The sequence below is a fragment of the Haemaphysalis longicornis genome, unplaced genomic scaffold (assembly GCF_048455015.1).
Source record: "Haemaphysalis longicornis isolate Haplotype H1 unplaced genomic scaffold, Haemaphysalis longicornis Haplotype H1 scaffold_11, whole genome shotgun sequence".
Taxonomy (NCBI): Eukaryota; Metazoa; Arthropoda; class Arachnida; order Ixodida; family Ixodidae; genus Haemaphysalis; species Haemaphysalis longicornis.
Window position 1 is genome coordinate 122,837,469 of NW_027526214.1, and position 25,503 is coordinate 122,862,971.

Below are 25,503 nucleotides of genomic sequence, written 5' to 3' on the forward strand. Positions count from 1 at the left end.
GCTCTCCGCAGTGGTAGCACAGCGGACGATTATCTGGCGTTCGCCACACGTCGGTCTTCCTCGGGGTGGGCGCTTGCACCGCAGGTGGTCGGGCCGGCGACAGGGGGTGGCGGTATGAAGCCTCTGGACGATAGGGTGCCGGTAGGCGAGCTCGACGTACAGCAGACGCGTATACCATGGCTTGCAACTCGCGGGGTGGTTCTGGCGTCGTTGAGGTTCCCAAAGTTTGCTGCACTTCTTCTGTAATGACATATGTAAGGTGAGTTGCTTGGGGTTGCGGCGGCGTTGTTAAAACTTTCAGGAGCTCCTCCCCAACTACTTGTTAAAGACCAGGAGGCAGACACAGTTGAAGGAGCACCGGTTTAATATGGTCTTCGAGCGGTTGATTCGGTCGAGGAAGAAGATGTCACGAGCCTCGCTGCCCGTGCTGCTGCTGATGGACTCATTCCTTCTGCATTGTCTCTCTTTCAACCAGATCACATAACATGCTCGGGGCGGCCAAATAACAAGGATCTGGTTGAAGATCTGGTCGCCTACGCAATTAAACAAGGTTACGTTCACTTCTTTTCAACGTGATTGCAGGGAAGCCTGTTAGGTCCTCATCATCTCCTTGGGATTGTGTTTGCTTATCACGGAGTCTTAGGTGGTGGAGCCCCCGAAATGATTTCGACACATAAACGCGCTCTTTATTTGCCACATGAAAGTTTATCACCGTTAATAATTCAATGTTTGGAGAGATAAATGTCGCGTCTCCTTGCAGTGTCCACCCAGCAACCATTTTCTGGGGTGTCTCTGATTCACCCGTAGAGCTGGACACATTGGTAAGTGTTTCTGTTGGGCGTTTCCAGGTTGGATCCTTCAAAGAACTATCATGACGTCCATTGCAACGTCGACATGAAAGCTTTCGTGCATTCTTGCAATTCTTGGCGCGGTAGAAAGGCCTGTATCAGCGAAAGCAACAGCCCACGTTTTCGTAATTTGGCTTTCTTTTCTCTTAAGGGAAGTAAACCCGTGCGGCGTTCCTTAGATTCACAAAGAAGACTTCTATGGCGGGATACTTTGATCGTTAGTGCGGAAGAAGTACCTTGAATATTGTCCTTGACTGCGTTTCGGGTTGGTTTTTTTCGCAGATGTATCATGCAGTCATCCTTGAAGTCATCTCCCAACTTCTTATTTCAAATTTCAACTGGTCAAGTATCGTTGAGACTTGGCTACGCCGTTCCACACGTGGTCTTCAAGGTTCAATAGGTCAAGTGGCATTGAGACTTCGTCAGGTCGTTCCAGTCGTTGTCTTCGTGTTCACGTTTCCTTTAACGTTCACTGGTTGAACATGAGGACGAGTTCAAATGGCATCTTCTGCAATACCACCCTCTTCAACATCACCCCGTAGGACTGAATGTTTACACCATGATTCTCCAGTCATCTAACGTTAGTCTGTATCCGTCTGTGGAGCGTCTGGAGGCCATTAAAATCGTCGCAGGAGGTCACTTTAGACAGGTCGCTGCGTAAACGTTCGATTAATGGAGCATCGCAAACACGCTTAAAAAGATTAGTACGCACGTCTGGTCGGGCATTGGCGCACCTGTAACCACCATAGCTATCCGCTTTTCGGCGAGACTGGTATCCTGTACAAGCACAAAGACAGACGTAAAAGAGAGTTGCTGCAATCATACTACATCAGAAAATGGGGGAGTGATTGTATCAGTGAAAGATCAGTTGTCCTGCACATAGAATTTGTTTATTTGGAGCGGTCATTGCGATAAGGTGTTCCAGTGTTAAGAAGAGTACGATGTCAACAATTGACTGTTTTGGTCGTGTTATGTCATTGGCTGGTGTGGGCACATGGTTTGGGGAAGGTGGATTCTGTGTATGTGTAAGCAGTGACGACGTCTTTTCCATTAAATCGAGTTGAAAGTCACCGCTTGTCTTGTTCACTTCTTTCCCTTCCTTGTTATTTGTGTCCCTGTTAGTTCGCGCTGTTCCCCAAGATGCGAGTGCAGCGACTAGCCCAAATCGCCACCCTGAAGACAAAGGCGTTTATATCTTGACACATTTCCTAAATGCTAGTTATCAATCGAGTACGCATTTGTTAGGGATTAGTTCAACACCCCAGTTTTGATATGCACAGCGTTTAGATGTGGATGTAATGATATGACGCTTTTGTCAGACATTATTTTTCGGTAAATTAAACAATCGTCTGCGAACAAAGTAAAGTGATTTTGCGCTTACATGATTTTGCGCTTACCATTAATAACGGCAAACAAACTGATGTAATTCGTATGTAATTCTTAAGGTCTCTCATAAGAAGTTACTTCACAAACTCCCCAAAATTATACATAACCATCAGCTCTTAAATTGGCTTACAGCATACAGTACGAGTCGTAAACAGTTGGTTGTATTCAATGGGGAAACTTCCGAAAATGTTTCTGTGGACTCTGGCGTCCCTCAGGGGTCGGTGCTTGGGCGCCTTCTTTTTCTTTTGCTTGTTATTGATATTGCCTGCAATATTCCTGTGAAAATACGATTGTACACCGATGACTGTGTTATCTACACGGAAGTGAATAGTGTAGTCGATCAGATTTATTTAAATGACACACTCAACAAAATTGTTCTCTGGTGTGGCAAATATGCGTTAACTTTGACAAAACAGTATTTATGAGAATTACTAACCGGAAGAGTCCTTTAGCGTATACGTATTCCGCGAACAACAATGTCCTTCATGAATTATCTGAGTACAAATACTTGGGCCTCTGGATTTCAAACACTATAAATTGGGGTCACCAAATTGATTATGTGGCAAGAAATGCCAACTGTAAGCTTTTCTATCTACGAGGAGCTTTAAAATTCAGCACTCCTGACGTCCGAATGACGGCATATAAAGCTCTTATTCTTCCCTCATTAGATTATGCAGCTATTTGTTGGGACCCCTTCACTCGAACCAATATTAATGAGCTTGAAAAGAGACAAAAAAAGGGTGTCCGATTCATTTATAACAGTACGGGCGTACTTCTGTTTCAACCCTGTTATCCAGAGCCAACTTACCACAAATAGCTGAAAGAAACCGTTTACCCAGGCAAAAATTTCTCTATCAAATAGTAAAAAGCCACTATAAATCAGACATCTCCAACATAATAACATTCTCCTCCGGGTATGCCACACGGCAAAGGCATCAAATGACAATTACTCCTTTCGTACGCGCAACAATACCTTCAAATATTCCTTCTTTCCGCCGATCATTACTGAATGGAATCAGCTTACGAGCACCGAAGTACAACAGCTTTCACTTTCCTTGTTTACATCATCTTTAACTTAGTGCTGAAATTATGTCATTTATTCTTTCTTATGTACCCATGTATTTGTTGTTTGCCTCTTTTTGTCATCTCCTCATCATTTGTACCCTCCTGCCAAAATCCCAATGTGGGATTGAAGTGTCAATAAATAAATAAATAGATAAAAACGTAGGAATAAACGCTTGACGCTAGGCCGGTAACATAAATTAGGGTGTGAAGGGGACCCAACTCCGTGCTTGGCGGAAATCCTGTGGGTACGCCAGTTTGCTCGGAGTCATATTTGCAAGGTAAAACCATCTAGGAGCGGTAGTTAAGGGAAACGTCTAGCCGCTTTATGTGCTTGTTATCCAGCGCGGTTTGTGCAACGCTGTTTTGTGAGAAACTATATCGAAAGCTTTAAAAGTCTAAAAAACGCAGTAGGGAAAGGAGAACCATCGAGAATAAGTTTATGTGTAAAAGAGATTAGCTGTGTTGCACCTCAATAAGTCTTGCGGAAACTGTAATGGGATTTGGTGAAAATGAACTTGACTCAAGATTTTCTTTCAGATTTTCACAAAAGATGTTCTCTAGTGTTTTGCAGAGAATGGTTGTAAGTGAAATGGTACAAAAATTGAAAAAGAAATACGCGTTACTGAACCTATGCTGCGAACCATCTTCCCGCGTTTAAACTGCGCACGAAGGACGATTTTGTCAAGCGTGTGCTGAAATTTTGTTAGTGTAATGGACGAGCCGGTACATGTCTTCGTTAAAGGCTTCGGGAATATTTCTTCGTAACCTGCAGCTGAGGACAGTTTTAATGATTTGATGAGTTTCTCTACGCCAGTTACTCTCGATACTGACCCATGATATTGTAACGTAGTCATTGGAGGAAGTGGCAGGCAAAAAAGAATTCGCCTTTCTAAGCAATCACACGTAAATGCGGCATTAGGATTTGCTGGGCATTTGTGAGCAGGGGTGGCTTTGCTATCGGCATCGATAGGTGTTAAATAGTCTTACTGCTCGGATTGATTCTGCGCAAAAACTTTGTCGTCTGTGTTGTTCATAGATGAAGGTTTTTGTTGGAGTGAACAACTTTTCCTGAGCTTCAAAGAAAGAATGGTCCGCGCAGGCACCAGATGGGGTGGTTCCCTAATTACGGGACCCATATGTGTCCTGTAATTCTTCTCGTCGAGCCACCAGCTGTTGCTGAATAGCGAGGTCAGTGTTGGACCGTAAGGTCTCGAGCGGGTTGGAGATGGGAGAGAGGAGAAGTGTGTAGGGGTGCCTTGAGTTTTGTGCACTGCCCAATTATGTGCGCGAGAGTGCCCTTTCCCTTGCAAAACGGACATGTCTTCTCGTGTTCTGCCAGGTACATTTTGTGCAGAAGCACGGGTAGGGTGAGCGACCCAGCCTGTAAGCGGAGCAGCATCGTCTGCTGCCGTCTGCTTAATTGCTTGTTCTGCTTCGGAAGCCTCGTTCTAATTTCTTTGTGTTAGGCAGGCGATCTCCTTATAACTCGTGAAGGGATGCGTTTGCTCTTCCTCGGCCCAGATGTCTTGTTCTAGGGCATAGTGATCAGCGGTGACGTTCCCTTCCACGAGCAAGTGAGCCGGGACCCACACGAGCTCGGTGACTCGTCGTGGTGTTGGGGCATATTTCTCGAGAGGGGGGGGGGATGTCCCTAGGTGCCCGGCGCTGTGTTGTTGGCGGCCATGGCATTCACGCGCGCCGCCAGTCGTTCGTGCTTTATGGATAATGTTTCAACCTTTACTTCAAGGTTGTCAACCCTGACGCTAACTTGGTTGACTGCTGCGAGGATCGCTTCCAGCTTCTCCTCAATCATCCTGCACCAACTTCGTTTCTCTACCTCCGGCACTGGGGCTGCGGCTTTGCCGGCCTCGCTGCCTGGGGTAGCCTCGGTGTCTATCGCCTCTTGGCTGCTCGACGCTTCCTTTGCGGTCTTCGCCACCCCTTCCCGAATTATGCGGGCTGGCAGCGTCTCCCTCCGCGCCATCGTTCTCTGCTCCTCCATGGGCCCGCGGCTGCTGCTCTCGCTGCTGCTTGCTGAGCAACCGCTGTGGTCGCTCTATTTTCGCTGGCCAGTTTCTCGATCTTATCCATCAGAAATTTAATTTGTGCGTTCTGTGTTTCTAAGATTCCTCTGAGTTCGGCACTCCCGTTATTCGGCTTGGCAGCTGATGCTACTTGGTTAGACGTGTGGGGTTGCGTAGGGGGATGTGGGAAGTTATCGCCCTAGGTACGAGTGGCGGAAACTCTTCCGCTCCAGCTATGGGAGATCTATCTGCCTAGCCCACCTTTCTCTCGAGGAGCAGGCTCCATCGGCGTGTGCGCGGCCTGGTCCCCGATCTGGAACTCGCCCTGGAGCTGGCCCGGAAACTGGATGTGGTCCATGACGGGGAGCTGCCCCTCGATCTCGAACGTGACGTCTGTTGTCTTCCGTTCGAGCCCCTGTTGACCATGTCCCAGCGGCGGTCGCCGGCGGCACCTCCGCTCCACCGCGCCCGGTTGATGGTGTGCGGCCGCGGGAGCGGAAGAATGACTGGCTGTGGTGGCGGTGGTGTCGGCTTGGGTTTCTGCCGCCGCCCACGCTTGCCGGCGTCCTCGATCGGCTCCGCGAAACAGATCTCCGTTAGGGTCGCCTGGCATGACCTCTCTTCTTTTGGTCTCTTTCGTCGAACTCTTCCTCCGCGTGCTGGCTTTCCCAACAGCGGCGTCTGGCCGCGTACGGCGTCTTGTACTTGGCTTTTCGTCTGCGGTCGCCAGTCATGCGCTTTCCACTGCACAGTGCGCACTTGGGGCCCCACCCGTGTTGATCGTCCGGGTTGCCCATTTCGCAGCCCCGGCAGATATGACCTTGCGTGTTCGGGCAGACATACATTCGGTAGTGCACTCTTCCACATTGATAGCAAACATTTATTTGTTTCCTATGTAATGTGCATTCCATCAAGACGTTGGCGTACTTCACGTAATTCGGGTCCTTAGGCCCCTCAAACGCAATCACGACGGTCTTCATCTCGCCGATGCGATTGGCTTGAACCGCAGTCAGATTTATTTGTGCACAATTGGGTCTTGGATCTCTTGGGCCGTGTCCTCCAGGGTAACGCCGTGTATAACACCCTTGACGGTGCTTCGGGGGGCCGACTCGTAGGCGCTGACAGCGTTCGCCGTGCCTCGAACATCGATGCACTCTACGGTCGCCTACTTGTCTGCGCTGTCCCGGGATGGTGTACTTATGATGCATATATTTTGCTGTTTGTTCAAGCAAATTGCGTCGGCTCTTGCTTCCATTTCGTGCATCTGAGGCGCCCCCGTTACTGCTCGGCTGACTTCTGTCCGCGACACTTGGCTCTCACGAAGCCGTCTGCGCGGCCTCATAATGACTTTTGTGTCGTCGCGCCGCAGCTCCGGCAGCCACGCCGACTTTAGCAATTACCCCTTGTTTATCTTCTGCGTCCTTTGCTGACGTAGAACGCACCCCGTGGCGCCGTCGAGGTCGACGGCCTGCCCATTGACGTTAGTACTGATCTTCGACTTGGCCTTGGAGCCATTTTGGCTGCCTTTTTTTCTGCCCGCTAGGCTTAGGTCCATCGAGCCGTTCTGCTTGATTTTTTCCCAAGCAGTTTTCCATCCGTGGGCTCTGTTCACTTGTTGTGCAGAAATCTCAGGGTCATCGACTTCTACACGCATGCGGTAGCCATGTTAGGTCAAAAAACGATGCTTGGTCTCCAAAATCGAAAACGTGGGACTCCGTTCGGTGGGGCCTGATAGCCAGGCCTACTGCTTTCCTCGGCAGAGCCGAATTCGACGTGAGGCCTAATGGCGGGTGCTTCTCGCGAGGCACAGACGTCTCTAAATTCCGAAAAAATGTCCCGCTACCTCGAATTTGGGTGTCCAGAGAATCCCCGTAGGTTCGCACATTCGCTAATGCACTTTCGCAATAGTTCGGGTAATTACCGGCGCAATTAGCAGAAATTTGCAAGGAGAAACAAGCGCAGCAGGTAGAACGCGTCTTCTCTAAACATAGTGATATGCAGAAAATTATCTTTTGTGTTTTAGGGCTTCTCTGTGAACGTCGTGTTCCACTTTAGAAGTAGAACTAGGCGCAGAGGAAGAAGTCTTCCACACTGATTTGGTAAGGCGTTGCTTTTAATTGGGTGGCCCCTTAAAATGAACATTGTACCTCGTCATTTCGTCATTAGGTACAACAAAGTATGTAGGAAAGAAAATTTAATTGGCTGATTCAGCTTTTCTGTTAACGAATGCTAATTTTCTTGTACGCTTTGCTTATTCAAATCCATCCAAAATATTTTAATAAAAGTGCCTTACTGTTTTTGATAGTTTTAAAGTTGGCTTTCCCGTGGTTTTGTATCACTTTAGTTGATACTGGCGCTTCCGGACGGGACATGCCAATACAAAAAACAATGATGAATGGGGGCTCGAGCTAAATGGGAAAGCAATCGCTGATATTAGGTCCGGCGTGGAGGCTAATTAAAGCTCAAAAATGTTTGCAGTAGTCTAGGATGTTCTACATTGTTACGGGACAACTTCGGCGAATGAGAATGTTCTCGAAAAGTATAGAAAGTCTCTGCCTAGCGAAATAATGTGGGCAATAGTTGGGAAACCTGCGCAAAGGCTATATTAGGAAAGGTAAAATTCTCCAGCAGAAATACCGAGAAATCCGAATACCGAGTTTGAACAGAGTAAGTAACATCATAAAACTCATTACAAAACTGGTAGTCTGCGTGTGGGGGAGGGGAGGTAACCGACAGCAAGTCTACCTTTGGATTATAAACTTCGTCCAACGCCGCCCACACATTCTGAAATCACTCTGTACATGTATGTTAGTTGTTGGTCAGTTGTTTGAAATGACTAGCATAACATAACCGCCTTCAAATTTTTGTGCAGTGGCGGCGATACATTAAGAACTTATGAGCCATAAAAAAGGTTTTGTTGGTAGAAGTTCGCTATGTTAACATTGTTTCTGCTAATACTAACATGTCGGGGCCACAGGTGTCTAACGCGGTTTCTAGTGACTCTACTTCATTGCATATAATAAAGATGTTACAAACGTAAGTTATGCTCACGGCCTTGATTGATAAAATTCGTTGCTCACGGCCGTGATTGATTGATAAATTTCGTCCAACGCCGCCCACACATTCTGAAATCACTTTGTACATGTATGTTAGATGATGGTCAGTTGTTTGAAATGACTAGCATAACATAACCGCCTTCAAATTTTTGTGCAGTGGCGGCGATACATTGAGAACGTATGAGCCATAAAAAAGGTTTTGTTGGTAGAAGTTCGCTATGTTAACATTGTTTCTGCTAATACTAACATGTCGGGGCCACAGGTGTCTAACGCGGATTCTAGTGACTCTACTTCATTGGATATAATAAAGATGTTACAAACGTAAGTTATGCTCACGGCCTGTCTCATCCCCCTAAATTTATTTTCGGGAGACTGAGCGAGGTGGCTCGGTTTACTCGGTAAGGAGCTGTTTACTCGGTAAGGATTACGTAGGCTGTGGTTGGGTTCAACGTTAAGTTTTCTTGGTTATTCACTAGCTTTTTACTTGTTGAAATGCGAGCTCACACAGCTCGTGTTTTGCGTGTGTGGCAAGCTTCTCGGGACTCTGACGTGCATCTAAACAAAAAGTTTCACTTTCATACGTGCTTCTGTTGAATCGTTCTCCGTGCCACGAGCATTTTATCTTTTTTGAAGATTTGAAACGTAGCAATAACAGTACAACATTTGTTGTTCAAATGTTGTACGGCTGTATGTGCCAAGACGACGGGCACGTTTTATTACACAACTTGGGAACAGATCCACTAGACCTGAAAATGCTTTCAGTACTTTCACTAACACTCTTTTCTAATGGCACGTTCGTCGACAATGCGCTAAAATGAAAAGTTGTTATGGAGCGACTGGTTTTCTGGTTTATTCACCCACAACAGCAAAGAATCAACCTATGCTGTCAATGCTATCGCAGATTCCTGGGTGGCATTTTTGTCGAGATATAGCGCTTTCATTTTTATTCCTAAGGCGTCAAGCTTTTGTTTTACTTCGCAAGGTTATCCACAATGTTGCTTTACACAGCTTAATTGTTTTTATGTAAGTTGCAACATGGGCCTGACGGTTAGTTGACTGTGCGAAACGCGCCAGGATATCTTTGTGTGCACTGAATATTGCGGTGATTTCCTCGGATGGATCGACTGGCTTTCCGTCAATTTGATTGATTGATTGATTGATTGATTGATTGATTGATTGATTGATTGATTGATTGATTGATTGATTGATTGATTGATTGATTGATTGATTGATTGATTGATTGATTGATCGGTCGAATATGTGATTCCACGCGCCAACGCTACACCGGTGATGGGGCGCGCCTTGGTTGAGGCCTCGGGAATTATTTCGACCACCTGGAGATCTCTAAGTTCAGCCTAGTGATTGAGTTTTAGGCGCGCTTCGTAACGAGCCTCAGGTGGCCCAACACTCAATTCCACGTAAGCAGAGCACATGAGAAGAAGTACTTTCGCGCCAGAATCTTGGCTATTTTCGCGTTCATCATAAATGCCGTAAAATAAGGGTTATTGCGTCGCGACCTGTTTTCAGGCTCATTCACCCACCGCGATAAAGAACTAACCTGGACTGTCAGTGCTTTCACTCATTCCTGGGTGGCAGTTGATTGATTGTGGTGTTTACGCGCCGACGCTTCACAGGTGATGAGGCGCGCCGTAGTGGAGGGTTCCGGATTATTTATGACCACCTTAGGATCCTCAACATGCACAGAAATCTCGAACACATAAATGGTTTTTGCTTTTCTCCTTCAGAAAGACGGCGCCCACCGCGGCCGCGAATTGAACTCGCGTCCTCATCCTCAGCACCTGGGTGGCAGTGCTGCATGGGTACTGCACTTTCGTTTTTATTCCTAAGGCATCAAGCTGTTGCTTTACTCCGGGTAAGTTACCCTCAATATTTTTGTCCAGTTTAAATTTCTGTCATGTCAGTTGCATAATAGGACTGACTCTCACCAGACTGCACGAAACCCGCGTTGATATCTTTGTGAATATTGAGTATTGCGAAGATATTCCGGGTGAATTGTCTGGCAGGGACGCAATTTGATTGTTTGTTTGTTTGATTGATTGATTGATTGATTGATTGATTGATTGATTGATTGATTGATTGATTGATTGATTGATTGATTGATTGATTGATTGATTGATTGATTGATTGATTGATTGATCACGCTCCAACGCTACGCAGGTGATGATGCGCGCCGTGGTGGAGGCCTCCGGAGTACGTGGTTAAACCCAGGAATAATTTTCACTACCAAGGGATTTTAACGTGCGCGATGTGATTGAATTTTGACCGTCGCTTCAAAACATGCCTTGGGTGTCCCAAGACTCAATTCCACTTTAACAGAGCATATTAGAACTACCATTAGAGATATACCTTCTATATAGAAACATTACAGAAACATCTACCTTGCATTCTTTGGACTAGACACCATCGGGTATTCCGAATAATGCCCAATGTAGGTTCTTGAACGATCACAACCTTTAGATATATTTCTCCAGCCCACTATGCCTTCACCTAGTATGTCGGCCCGCCACCACAACCGCTTGTCTGGCCGGGAAAGTGCACGCGCATTTATCCTCTATATTGAAAGTTAATCTAAAAATATATTCAGGACCGCACCAGATGGAACGTCTAATTCTAAAACGCATTCTTAGCCGTTCTGTGCTGGTGGGCCCGACACACTGGCAAATTCTCCACGCGTCTCCACCGTAGTGAGCAATTATCTTGTGTTGCACAAGTTTACCCGAGTTTACCCCCGCCACCTAATTTTAATTCTGGCATATTTCTCGCCAAAACAGCTTATGTGGCGGGCTCAAAGCATGCCATCTTGCTAGCCGCGTGACGGGACTGTAGCTATACTTAATTACGCGCCAGGCACACCTGGAGAGTAATGTCCCATCACTTTCGTGGATATTCGAAGAAATATAATTTCGGAAATTTCAAGGGCTTAGAACGTATCATCAGCGGCCAGAAATGGATGCCGCTTTCTGCTGCTTGGAGATGTCACATAATACTGACGCCAGATGCTGGGCCTGCTAACGCATTCTAAATATCTCAATACTCTTTTTTCTTGCGTCTCGGCATCCCAACAATATAAATAAGTATTCACGTGCCTAGGCCTATTTTTGAGTATTTCCCATTTATTTCGAATTTATTATCTAATTTCAGGGAATTGATACTTCGGCAGTTTCAACCCAAGGGTAATTAACACTGATAAACGTAACTCCACTCCATAATAGTTTTATATATGAAAAATGATTTTGCTGTATTCAGGCGCTACAACATTACACACAAGAGATTATGCTGTTAAAGATGAATACACTTTTCTTTATTAGGATTTATATGGAATTATTCGAGTAGATATTCCCGCTTTTTTCAACTCTATACATAGCACAACGCGGCGGCCGCTTCCCTGACGGAGGCGAAAAGCAAAAACAAATTACACCGTCTTCCCGTAGGGGAACCCCGAGTAGTACGCGAAGCAGTCATGGGGTCCATCCAAGCGCCCATTAGATTTCAGTTCGTCGTTTCCATGAGGTTGGGGTAAGTAGCTACCATTATATTTGCCATTCGGTTTCCATGGTAACTAGAACACTTTTCACTTACCGGAACTACGAAATGGGAAATTGCGTTGAACACATGGCTGTTTCGCATACTACTCAGGGTTCACCTGCGGGAAGATGGTGTAATTTTATTGGAGGGTGTGGGGGTGGCAGAGTGGAGAGGCATTAAATGGAGAGAGAGACAAACGTTGTACGTGGTATGAGTTTGTCTTTATTTAAACATTATCATCATCATGTTCAATGTCTGTGAGGTCGAGCCGTCGTTGGCGTTCCGCTTTGATTATGATCGCCTTATGGTCTGCGAAATGTAAATTCAAGGGCTGTTGTAGTGGATGAACCCTAAACTTGGTGAAGGTGACGTAAATGAGCGGACCCCAGATGGTTGTGGGCTGCTTGTAATCACGGCCCGCCGAGACTCGCCGACGCACGGCGCTGCCGACGACAATGAAATGTCGAAGGCGCGTGAAGCGTGCTCGTCTCGTGCCGGCCCAGGAAGAAACATGGGACACTGTCGCTCCAGGAGCCATAGAAGGGTAAGACACCACCGGGCGTTCAGCAAGCCGAGCATGCGCAGTGGGGGTGTGGACGGCGCGACAACGACAACGACAAGTCAGTGACATAGCCCCGACCATGAGATGCTTCGCACATACAACGCCCGTGTGTACGAAGTGTGGGTGCACGTTAAAGATCCCCAGGTGGTTAAAATTAATCCGGAGCTCAACTATGGCGCGCCTCATCATCTGCGTTGCGTCGGCGCGTCAAACCCTACAATCAATCAATCAACGTTTATTGTATATCCAAATTATCTAGAACCTCTAGGCATTATTATACCATATCGGTGAAGCACCCTAGTCAAATAATATCTCCCTATATGTAAATATCGCAAATTCTTGTTCGTTACCACATCATGTAGGCTTAATTATGTTATGCTGTTGATACTATCATATTCGTAGAGCATCAAACGTCAAAAGTCTAAAAAAGTGTAGTCAAGCTTAATGTTAATTTTAGCAGATAACCTGAGAAACAACAGAGAGAATACAATTGTCCAAACAGCGGCACCTCTGCCAAATGGTTTGCTTGGAAAATAAAAATTTGAACTTTCAAAATCAAGACTGGGCCAGGCGTACCATCGCACTTCGAATTTAAGCACAAATCAATTTCACAACAAAGTAAACTTGTTGGTGTAGTATAAAAATTGACACCCGTAGGATAAATGTGATACACTATAATATTATAACACGCTAATTTGTCTACAACTTAGTTGTGCTACTTTATTGTGTTGTGGTACAAAGAACATTATTGCAACAACATCTAATTTTAGGATATGACGGTAAGACTTTCAGAAAATTCATTTTGACTATCTTTTAAATTACTTTCCAAATTATGCCACGTCATTAACACTTTTTATTTCTACAGTAATTCTATTTTGTACAGACAACGAGGCACAATGGCTGTAGAGTTAATCATTAGAATTTCTTCAGCGGACCATATAGACTGGAATAAAAACTTTCATTTTACGATAAATGGCCTCCAAGCTCAGGGTACCCACGTATACACTATATTACATACCCCCAGCCATTTAACGGCAACAGCTCTCCGACGATATAAGTTCCTCATCCACAAGCCCATTAAGCCTTCACATTGCTTTAATGGAAAAAAATTATTGAAATCTTTTATACAGAAATTCTTATTTTCCCATCACTTAGCTTGCGCCCTGTCAAGTTACCTAGTTAAAACGGTCTCGTTTGTTTTTAATATTGTCGGGAGACCCAGTTTTTAGAAGGCGACACGGTGTTTTAAAAGGGACATTCGGTTCCACCATATTTTAATGTGGCGGAGAACGCTGCGGAGTTTTTAAGCTAAAATGTGTTATTGGAGCGAACCTGTGCTCCCCCACGAACAACAGTGTAATACACGCTACAAGGAAGAAGTAAGCAGCGGGCCGGCACAGTAGAGCGTCGCCGAATTGAATGCCGCTGTTTATGCCCTGCAGGTATTTATCTGGCAGCGTTGCTCCTTGTAGATCCAACGGAATACACCAATAACACTCGCGATAAAATTTTAACTCCTACTGCAGTGACCACTAAGCAAATTGAACTCCTAATAAATTACATCACCTGTACCGCACACAAAAAGACAGGGAAACTTGTGCTTTCCTCTGAACGCCCGTGAGAGCTCGGCGCCGCCAGATGCGGGAAACAAAGCACTAACTAAACAAAAAAGGCTTTACAATCGAACCCACAGGCGCGGGTTAGTTAATGCACGTTTGCAAACTGGTCAAGGAAGTTTGCTGTACCAGCTCAAGCAAAAGTGTTCCGGACTCTAGTCACACAATCAAAATTTTTACTATTGATCACCGGTCTGGTTGCTAGAAATTGTGGGTTTGTGAAAGAAGTGCGCATAGAAAGAAATAAATGCTTGAAGGGCGCTGTGCCGAAGCACTCGATACAACATCGCTCTACTGTGGCTGTTGGTTGCTTTTGTTGTTTTTGGCCACTTTTTTTGTTGTTGTGCAGCACAGTTTAATCCGATTGGGCGAACCCTTTATTGTTCTTGGTTACGTGAAGTCTCGTACATGTGCTGCTAAGGCTATCGTCGATCTTGCTCGGGCCTTCTCCGTGTACGGGGTTGGGTGCGTCGGTAGGGAAACAGCATAATACTAGTTTTTTGTATGTGAAGCAACCATGCATGTGTCCTGCTTCTACGCAGTGAGAATAAAGCGAAAGACAACTTGCCGTACGCTACGCAGGAGCCGTTATGCTGGGTTCTTGCAGGAGAAATTTTGATGGCAGTATGAGGTAACGCCCAGGCGACTGGCCGTGCGAGGGCAAATGCCAGCAGCGTAGAAAATGGCTTGAGTCACTTAACGTGTTTCTGGTGCCGCAGGAGTTACTATACAGACTAGACTTCTTCCCGGATTTCATAGAGAAATACGGGGGCTTGATGATGCAGCGTTGTTGGCAATAGTTTTCGGAGGTCGTTGCGCATTAAAGTGCCAATAATTTCACACAAACTTTCTGTTGGTACACCAGCGACTTTGTAGGCTGTTTCAGTAAATCCGATAGTTTGCTGTCTTATTTCATTGAGCGAAGGGGTCAACGGAGCCTCAACATCAAATACCATTTTTTCGGGACGTGAACACAGAGGCAAGCGAACAGATTGTCTTTCACGCTACGCATTACCCAACACGTCTTTTAAAGACGATAGTCTTTCTCGGTCTACTCAAAACGCACAAGTTTGTTCGCTCTGTCTGCGTGTGACCCCAATGGGCCACCAGGCCAAAGTGAAACAGAAGTTTCGCAATAGGTTAACATTACCACAGCCAAAAGTAAACGTGCGAATACGGCGGCAATGTTCGTACTGGCGGTATTGTTGAGCCAGAACAAGGCAGTACGCAAATATAATGAGGAAAATCAATAGATGCGTGATTTTTAGAATGTTTCTTTATACAAAAAAATCATGGGTATTAGGTTTTTCAAGTGAAATACTGCATCCACTCCAGAAAAAAGGTTCACTGCGCCGCCTGCTGTCGCCCGTGCCACAATGGCTCCTGACAGCATTTTTAGAAATCAAACGGAAACAGAACCAAGGGATTCAAGTAGATAGGTTACAAGTTCCGCTTGAAACGCACATAGATTAGGGCGATGGGGTTCTATAAACACGTGAGTAGATTTCCTCGATTCACGCGCGCCACCTCCAAATGGCGGCGCTGGCATCGCGGCAGCGAGTGCGGAGCAGTGGAACGCGTTATATTTAAATTCACTTGAGCAAAATTGTGGCGTGATATCTTTAGAGGAACGAGACGGTAGAGGACAAGCCTAAGGGGTGAGGAAGAAAGAGAAGGGAGGCGTTTACGTAGCAGGGGCGCCAGTCGACTACCGTCTTTCGTCAATATCTCCAGCGGAAGGTGCAGGCACGCGGCCATTTTTTTGTAATCTGATGATCAGTTCGGCGTAAAAGTCTTTCTTTCCTTCAATAAAGAAAACGGCACATTTGGTGTGGCGTCTAGTGCGATCTTCAGCAATAAATCCCGCTTTCGCTGTCACGGAATTACAATAAACCATTAAATATTGTTACTTGACATTTACTGAGGAATATTGTCATATTTCCCAAACCGGGTTACAGCTGCGTCTTTCAAATGAAAACACCATGCGGAAAACACTCCTCGTCATCTCGACAACTTAAATTCATGGCGCTTTGTTGATGCTCCGTTCTCCAGGGCCGTCTGTAGGAAATCTTAGGATTGATGGTGGTATGCGGAATTGTTGAAGAACGATGGTTGAAGTGGCTTCTTGCAATACGGTATTGTTTTGGGCGTATTGGCAAGTCGTATTGCTGATTGATTATGGCAGCCGGCTAAACGTGCATAGAAAAGCTTGAAGCTGGCGGCTCGCATGATGTGGACTTCTTTGGAGGCATCCAAAGTGATCATGTAGAAAGAAGGGTGCGTACCAGCTCCTTATACGTCGTGTATTAGTGAATTGGGGATTGTTAGTGGAATGTTTAGTGGATTAGTATTAGTACGAAAGTACAAAACTTTTACAAATATTTACAACCACACATGGCTTGTGCGCCTCACAATTATGTCAGATGTACAACTATTCAGCATACATTCTACGACTGCTACATAACAAACCAATGCAGGAACAAAAACACACACTTGCAGAACCACTGAAACATCTCCGCAAAGTCAACGTAGCACTCACATTGGCACTGCACCAGTCTACACACAAACACACCAGCCTCGCACGGTCCCCGTATCAATCCGGAGGTCTTCTGTTCCTCGGTGGCTGGACCCGACGTTGAGGAACTGGGTGCTTCGACGCAGCTGGCGCTGAAGCTTGTAGCGTGGGCGTACCTGGTGAAGCTTCGGACTGCGCTATTGAGGAGCGATCTCGGGTCGCTCAGGTGCCAAAGGCGGGGTTTCAGGTTCGGAGGCAGCGTGATGATGCGGATTCCACATGGCTGATGGCGCAGGTACCTTAGATAAATTCGAAACGTTCCAAGTTCGTCCATCGTCAAGCCGGAACGTTGATGGGCCTTGATGGTGGACAACCTTCTGTGGGTGGCTAAACGCGAGGCCGCCCTTAACAGATATTCCGGGTTTCTTAATTTGCACAAAACAACCAACTGACACTGTTGTCTTCTTCGCGGCTCTGCGACGGTCTGTGTTCTCTTTGCTGTACCCTTGTTTGCTCTTCACGCGTTGGCGTAGACGACAGAGTTCGGAAGCAGGATCGCTGAAGAAGGTTGGTGATGGGTGGCCCACAACGTCAAGACGTGTTCTCGGTAGCCGCCCGTGTAGGAGAATGAATGGTGCAACACCCGTAGCGGCATGTGGCGTGCAGCGATATATAGCCAAATAGTCTGTTACCGCTCGACGAAGCGGACGCTGCTCTAACATTGCAACCTGCACAAAATCCTTGAAGACACGGTTGAACCGCTCTACAAGTCCGTTCGCTTGAGGGTAGTAAAAGGAAGAGTGCACTAGACGGATGGCGCGATCATTGAGGAACTCTGTGAACTCCGCAGAGGCGAACTGGGGCCCATTGCCGCATAATATGACGTCCGAATAACCCTCACGGGAGAACACCTAAAGCAAAAAGTTTATGACGGTGTGGGATGACACTTCACTGCAGAATTGAACTTCTAGCCATTTCAAAAAGTAGTCGATGAGTGTAATGGCGTATCTGCAGTCGTGCGGTACTCTCTGCAGAGGACCGACGATGTCAACGGCCAGCTTGGACGTTCTGGCAAGGGTACTGGCTGCAAAGGAGTAGCAGCAGCCCTCGCGCTTTTGTCAGCCATCTGACATATTCTGCAGTTATGGATAGAAAGTTCCACCTGTCTATCCATGCCTGGACACCAGAACCTTTCTCTTAGTCGAGCTTTTGTCCGAACTATACCCGGGTGAGCTTCGTGGGCAGCAGCGATTACTTGCGGCGTGAGAGACAAAGGAACGACGATTCGTTCTGTCAACGACCGACCATTCCCCGCGCACCACGAAGAAAGGCTGAACTTCACTTGAGAGCGTCTTATGTGCAGGCCACGATGTGGCGACATGAGTCGCGACTTGCTCCAACTTGCAGTCTTCACGAAGGGCCTGTTGAAACTGCTCCTTGGTGAGGCAAGGTAATTCAACAAAGGACACAACCTCCTCGAATGACGCATCTTCCTGCGGAGACGGAGCTGGAAGGCGAGAAAGGGCATCCGCCACCTGGTTTTCGGAGCCTTTCCGATACTCTAGAGTATAGTTGTAGCGAAGCAGCCGTTCCGACCAGCGTACGATGCGAAGGGGGGTCGGCCGGTGCCTTGCGAAGAGAGGAGAGAGACCAAGGCTTGGTGGTCTGTGCGCAACGTGAAATGCCGTCCCCACAAGTACGTATGCCAGTGCTCGCATCCCCAAACGCAAGCAAGCGCTTCACGCTGTCCCACTCCGTATTTACTCTCCGCAGGTGAAAGCGTTCGCGAAGCAAAGGAAACAGTTCGCAACCTGTGGCCATCGACCTGCTGGAGAACAGCACCCAGTCTGCAGTCGGACGCATCAGTGGACACTACGACCGGAAGGGACTCATCGAACATCTGCAGAACTTAGCTGGACGAGAGCAGAAACTTTATTTTGGCGAAACTGGCATCTACCGCATCAGTCCAAATGAATGATTTATGTTGTCTTTACTTGCCACCGGGTGACTTCTGTATATATATGCATACCACTGAATAAAAGTTCAGTTTTTGGTTGGTGACCGTGGACGACAGTGGTCGCTTCGTCGTTCTTCTGCGGCTTCCGCCGCGATATAACAATGCCACGAGGATGCGTCTTTTTCGGGGGGCGTAACCACGCCTGCACCTTATCGCGCCATGAGCTGCATCGGGCTTCCTCCGCCGCCCCCGTTCCTGCCTGAACCCGGCCGCCCTCCTATTCCGTGGACGCAATGGCACCAAATTTTCGAAAACAACCTACTGGCGTCCGGAGAGTCCGAATGTCCGCCCGAACGTCGCGAGGCCCTGCTGTTACACAGCCTCGGCGTTGAGGGTCAACGTGTCTTCTCCAGTCTACCGCTTCCAACAGATGCCTCTCAGATCGGTGAGTCAACCGCCGACGACAAACTTACTGTAGCTAGCAAGACCGCCGCCATTCAACCTTCCGAGTAAACCGCCGACGACAAACTTACTGAAGCTAGCAAGGCCACCGCCGTTCAGCCTTCTGTTTACGACGAAGCGGTAGCCACTTCAACGCAACATTTCACAAGCTCAAGCAACGACGTCGTAGAAAGGCACCGCTTTCGCCGTCGCATTCAGCACCCAGGGGAGTCTGTCCAGGAGTACGTTGCCGCACTACGTCCGCTCGCCGCTGCATGTTTTTTTGCTTCTCCTGAAGACTTGCTTCGTGAGGAGTCGTGGAAGCGGTCTCGTCCCAGCACATTCGCGAACGCCTTCTTCTTGAGGGCTCCACCCTCTCGTTCTTCCGAGCAATACAATTAGCGTCACAAATCGAACAGGCTTGTGAGGACCTTTGAGAAATTGCTTCAGGCACCGTGCATCGTATATCAAGAAGCTCTCGCTCAACGCCTCATGACCGCAGTCGAACTGAACACTGCCCCCGTCCTTCGCGTAGCGACACGCCTCTGCCTGCAACTCGTACCCAAACGCGCCCGCATCTCGAAACCCACCAACCTGCTTCCTGTACGCGCCCGCCCGCCTCTTCCTCTTACTGCTACCGCTGTGGTTAGCGCCAGCGCCGTGCCGCGTCATCCCGCTGCCCAGCGAAAGGTCAGCGTTGCTATAATTGTGGGCTCATTGAGCACTTTACTTCAGTATGCAAAAAGAAGCAACAGGGCGTTCGTGGTAAGGAGCTTAGCGACCAGAATTTGCCCGACGAAGCTATGAGCTTTCCGTCGATGACCTCATCCAGCCGCGGCAGAATTCACATTGAGGTGACAGTTGGGCATGCGCCGTTAGCATTTCTTATCGACTCGGGCTCCTCGGTTTCCATTCTGGCGGGTGATCTTTTGGATAGGCATTATGCCGGGCATGCGCTGCTGCTCGCGCCCCGTGTGAAGCTGCTAAATTAGTCAAGACAGCCTATCCCCGTGCGAGGATGCTTTTTATCAAAGGTCGTAAACAAGAAACGCCAAGCGTCCTTTCTGTTCTACGTTGTTTCGCAAGGCATATCGCTGCTAGGTATTGACGCCATTAAGGCCCTTCAGCTCCAGATTGACGGCTCGTCCCTTTGCTGCCTTGAGACTACCGCGTCAACTACCAGTGCTACCAACGTACAAGCCCCAGGCCAGGAAACAGTTTCAACTGTATGCCTTCCAGCAGAGTTGTGCAATGCGTTTGCGTGCCTTCTCGACTCAAGCCTCGGCCTAGCCAAGGGATTTGTGCATCGTCTCGGGTATCGGGTATCGAGCTCGGGTATCGGAAGAACTTCGTCGGCTCGAACAGTTGGATGTGATACAGCTAATTAATGCGTCAGAATGGGTCTCTCTGATTGTTTTTATTCAAAAGAACGAACGATGGAGGCATTCGTGTTTGTGTCGTCTTACGGGAGCCTAATAAGGCCGTAGTGACGGATACCTTTCCTCTTCCACACATTGAAGAACTCCTCCACAGTCTAGTTGGGGCAACTCATTTTTCGAAGCTTGACCTCGCATCAGCCTACCACCAGGTTCTGCTCGATCCTGAAAGCCGTGATTGACCGCTTTCATTACTCACGATGGTCTCTTTCGCTTTAAACGCGTGTGCTTCGGGTTGGCGTCCGCCCCCACTGCATTTCAACAAATGATGTCCAAGATCCTTCAAGGATGCTCTGGTGTTCTCCTCTATGTCGATGACATTATTGTGTTTGGGAATAATGAAAAAGAAACACTTGACCACCCTGATCGCTGTGCTACGGCGCATTAAGGAAGCCGGGCTCAAGTTAAACGACAAGCACGTATTTGGCCTACAGGAACTTTCCTTCTTGGGACACAAGATCACAGCGCAAGGCATTTCTCCACTGCCGGAAAAAATTGCTTCCATTATAAATACTCCTGCGCCTACTGATGCTACTAGTGTCCGTTCTTTTCTTTGTGTGGTGGAGTATTACGCGAAGTTTGTATCCAGTTTTGCTGATGTGGTATAACCTATGCGAGCTCTTCTCCCAAAGAACCAACCGTTCATTTGGACTGATGCGGTAGATGCCAGTTTCGTTAAAATAAAGTTTCTGCTCTCGTCCAGCCAAGTTCTGCAGATGTTTGATGCGTCCCATCCGGTCGTAGTGTCCACTGATGCGTCCGACTGCGGACTGGGTGCTGTTCTCCAGCAGGTCGATGGCCACAGGTTGCGAAGTGTTTCCTGTCCTTCGCGAACGCTTTCACCTGCGGAGAGGAAATACGGAGAGGGAGAGCGTGAAGCGCTTGCGTGCGTTTGGGCATGTGAGCACTGGCTAACGTACTTGTTGGGACGGAATTTCACGTTGCGCACAGACCACCAAGCCTTGGTGTATCTCCTCTCTTCGCAAGGCACTGGCCGCCGGCCCCTTCGCATCATACGCTGGTCGGAACGGCTGCTTCGCTACAACTATACTCTAGAGTATCGGAAAGGGTCCGAAAACCGGGTGGCTGATGCCCTTTCTCGCCTTCCAGTTCCGTCTCCGCAGGAAGACGCGTCATTCGAGGAGGTTGTGTCCTTTGTTGAATTACCTTGCCTCACCAAGGAGCAGTTTCAACAGGCCCTTCGTGAAGACTGCAAGTTGGAGCAAGTCGCGACTTATGTCGCCACATCGTGGCCTGCACATAAGACGCTCTCAAGTGAAGTTCAGCCTTTCTTCTTGGTGCGCGGGGAATGGTCGGTCGTTGACAGAACGAATCGTCGTTCCTTTGTCTCTCACGCCGCAAGTAATCGCTGCTGCCCACGAAGCTCACCCGGGTATAGTTCGGACAAAAGCTCGACTAAGAGAAAGGTTCTGGTGGCCAGGCATGAATAGACAGGTTGAACTTTCCATTCAGAACTGCAGAATATGTCAGATGGCTGACAAAAGTGCAAAGACAGCTGCTACTCCTTTGCAGCCAGTACCCTTGCCAGAACGCCCATGGGAGAAGCTGGCCGTTGACATCGTCGGCCCTCTGCAGGGAGCACCGTACAACTGCAGATACGCCATTACACTCATCGACTACTTTTCGAAATGGCCAGAAGTTCAGTTCTGCATTGAAGTGTCATCCCGCACCGTCATAAACTTTTTGCTTTCGGTGTTCTCCTGCGATCCAAGCTAGGCAGCGCCCAAGCAAGCCAAACGAGCGATCCAAGCTAGGCAGCGTCGCTACGGGCAGCGCTAATCACTGTGCTGCACTCTTCAGCTGCACGGCCTCTGGGATCGGAGCTTGGGCAACAAAGCACGCCATTCAAATCGGACATGGGTGGACACCCATTGGATCCAGATCGAATACGTGGCATCGACTGGCTACGTCAGAGGCTTATGCGTCTGCGTCCAACAAGACAACCGGCGACAGGCGACTACAAAAGGACCAGCTGGGACCTGAGGACAGCAGAACAACGAGCGATCCTAGCTAGGCAGCGTCGCTACGGGCAGCGCTAACCCCTGTGCTACACTCTTGCAGGTTTGTGGAGCACTGTTTTTGTTTTCTAAATTAAAAAAAAAGCTTGGATCGCTCGTTGTTGCAATGGCGGAGAAAGCACCAGGGTCGACAAAAGAGCTGCTAAAATATGTTGTCGAAGCGAACGAGGCTCTAAAAAAAGAAATGGATAACGCTAACGGCGGCTTAAAAAGGAACTTGATGACGTAGTGGATGGTATGAAAAACATGAACCTGACTTTTGAGGAACTGCGCAAAACCAAAGAGGAACTTCACTCGCTGAAAAAGGAGCACACTGCACTCAAAGCAAAAAAGGAAGAGCTTGAGCGGTACGTCATCCACATGTAAACAGAAATGACGCAGCTGAAACCGTTTACTACGAAGCAAAACAATGAGATTAAGGACATGCCACAGGAACCAAAGAAATCGCTAACAGAAATCGTTCAGACAATAGCAGAAAAAGTTTAGGTGCAGCTGGAACCGTCAGACATGAGACGTCGTTCACCGCGTGCCAACAAAAGAGCCGACCAAAACAAACATAATTGTTAGATTTGTCTCGAGATCAGCGAGGAATAACTTGCTGCAGGCCGCTAGGAAGAGAAGGCTGACGGCAAGCGATTTTGGTTTCGCCGATGCCAGTCCAGTATACATTAACGAGCACCTGTGTCCTGAATGGAAAGCTCTGCTTGGCAAGGCTATCGCCCAAAAAAAAAGGAAAAGAAGTGGAAGTTCGTATGGGTTGCCGAATCGAAAATACTAGCCAGGAAGACGGAAAATTCCAGCGTAGTTCACATCGCCACACTGGCCGACTTAGCCAAAATAGTATGAATCATCCCTCTAACCTAAACAGATAATCGACACAGCTATGGCGAGCGCTGGCTGCGAAACTTTAAGCCTTCTACATTGTAATGCTAGAAGGCTTAATAAAATATTGATTCTTTAATAACCTTAGTATCTAGACTTGTATTTTATTGCAGTATAATAGCAATATCGGAGACGTGGTTGAAAGAAAGGGAATTTATTAACATACCGAATTACCATTTTGTGTCGCTACCAAAAAAAACTGACTCAAGAGGCGGTGGTGTTGCACTTTACTTGTCCACTGCTATAACATATAAACAACTGAAGGACATAACGGAAATGGAAAGTGAATATGAGATGTTGTTTGTAGAGCTTGGTACGAAAATTACGAATGGTGTGATCTACAGACCACCTGGCTCTGGAATTCAGGCTTTTCTAAAACACTTTGAAAACCTATTACAACACTTTGCTACCACGGATAAAAAACTGATCATATGCGGGGATTTTAACATCAATATTGGAGATCCCTCTAGCACTGATTACCTAAACTTACTTTGCTCATATGGTTTTCAAAACCACATTACATGCCCTACTAGGGTAACAGAAGTGTCCTCTTCCATCATTGATCACAATCTTTCTAATTTCTGTCCAAGCTCAGTAGAAGCGGGCGTCATTGCTGAAAATGTCGCTGACCACTATCCTACCTACATTATTGCTCCGAATACTCACCTTTCGAACATTAAACATACTCCATATCAAGCACAACGATGGGACTATGAAAGAACAAGAACAGTAATACAAGAAACAAACTTTAACGAAGATCTTGGTAACGAGGGTCTCAATAACGTACCAGCGTTTTTATGCAAACTTACAAGCAAGCTGCATTAAGTCAAACTGGAACTCTCGCAGATCATTGTACCACTCAACGCCCATCTGTCCCTGGATGACAGATAACATACTTAAAGTGATTAAAAAAAGAGATTACTGGCTCAGTAAAATGAAGCAACACAAAGGCAATGATTCGGGCTCGGCAGCACGCCAGCGATGGCCAACCGTCATTTGCAACGCCTGTTCTTTGCGCAGGTAAAAAATTGTTCCTCATTATTTGCTAAACGCACTTCTTATGCCGCCTTGCTAGTGCTGCCGAGCCCAGGCTGTGTTGTTGATATTGCATATTGTTGTTCCGCTGTCACCTTGAAACTGCTACTGTTGTGCGGCGATGTGGAGGAAAACCCCGGGCCTGCCACACGCTCGTCCTCAACAGAAGATCCTTGTGACATCCAGTCTACACTAGACGCCGTGCGCTCTTCCCAGGAAACAATACTGAGCGAAATGAAATCCATTCGCACTGCGCTCTCCCAGCATGAAAACACCTGCGACAACATCATCTCCAGGCTAACAAAAATAGAGAACGACTGTTCAACACTTACCTCACTCAAAACCCAGGTTGATGACATCTAGACACTCGCCGCGCACAACGCCAATGTAATTGATACTCTTACCGACAGGTTTGACAGTTCTGAAGACCGCGCTCGCCGCTCTAACCTTCTGTTTTTTGGCTTCGACGACGATGAGAAGGAAACATGGTCACAATCCGAGCAATTGGTACAGAAGCTATGTGATGAAACGCTTCAAGTATCCCTCGATCCAAGAAGTGTGGAGCGGGCACACAGAATAGGTCGGTTCCAAACAGACAAAAAACGCCCTATTGTCGTGCGTTTCTCACACTACAAAGATAAAGAAAACGTCCTCTCGAACGCCAAAAAATTGAAGAATTCAGACTACAGCATTGGCCACGACTGCTCACCTAACACCCCCTTTGCGCAAAAACGCTTGATCGAATTCGGCAAGTCCCAACCCAAGCCCTACAAACTCCGCCATGACAAACTTTTGATTGACAAAACCACTTACGTCTTTGATCGGCGGGCTCAAAAAGTAGTTCCCCGACCACAATAGCCACCAGTTTCCAAACCTTCCCAAGGAAATTCCATCGGTAAATCTTTATCGCTAATATACACTAACATCCGGAGCCTTCTGCCTAAGCGCGACGATCTTCGTTCCCTCATCGACACCACTGAGTCCGACCTAATCGTACTAACAGAAACATGGCTTAATTCTTCAATTTCCAATACAGAACTGATATCTTGCTTTCCACATCACGATGTCTTTCGACTCGACCGTGAGACCAAACGA

General features: G+C 47.3%; 1 pseudogene; it reads left to right on the forward strand.

Moving 5' to 3' along the window:
- The window catches only part of LOC144160787 (uncharacterized), a 277,736-nt pseudogene extending 252,470 nt beyond the window's left edge, over positions 1 to 25,266 (forward strand).
- The last annotated feature ends 237 nt before the right edge of the window (positions 25,267 to 25,503 follow it).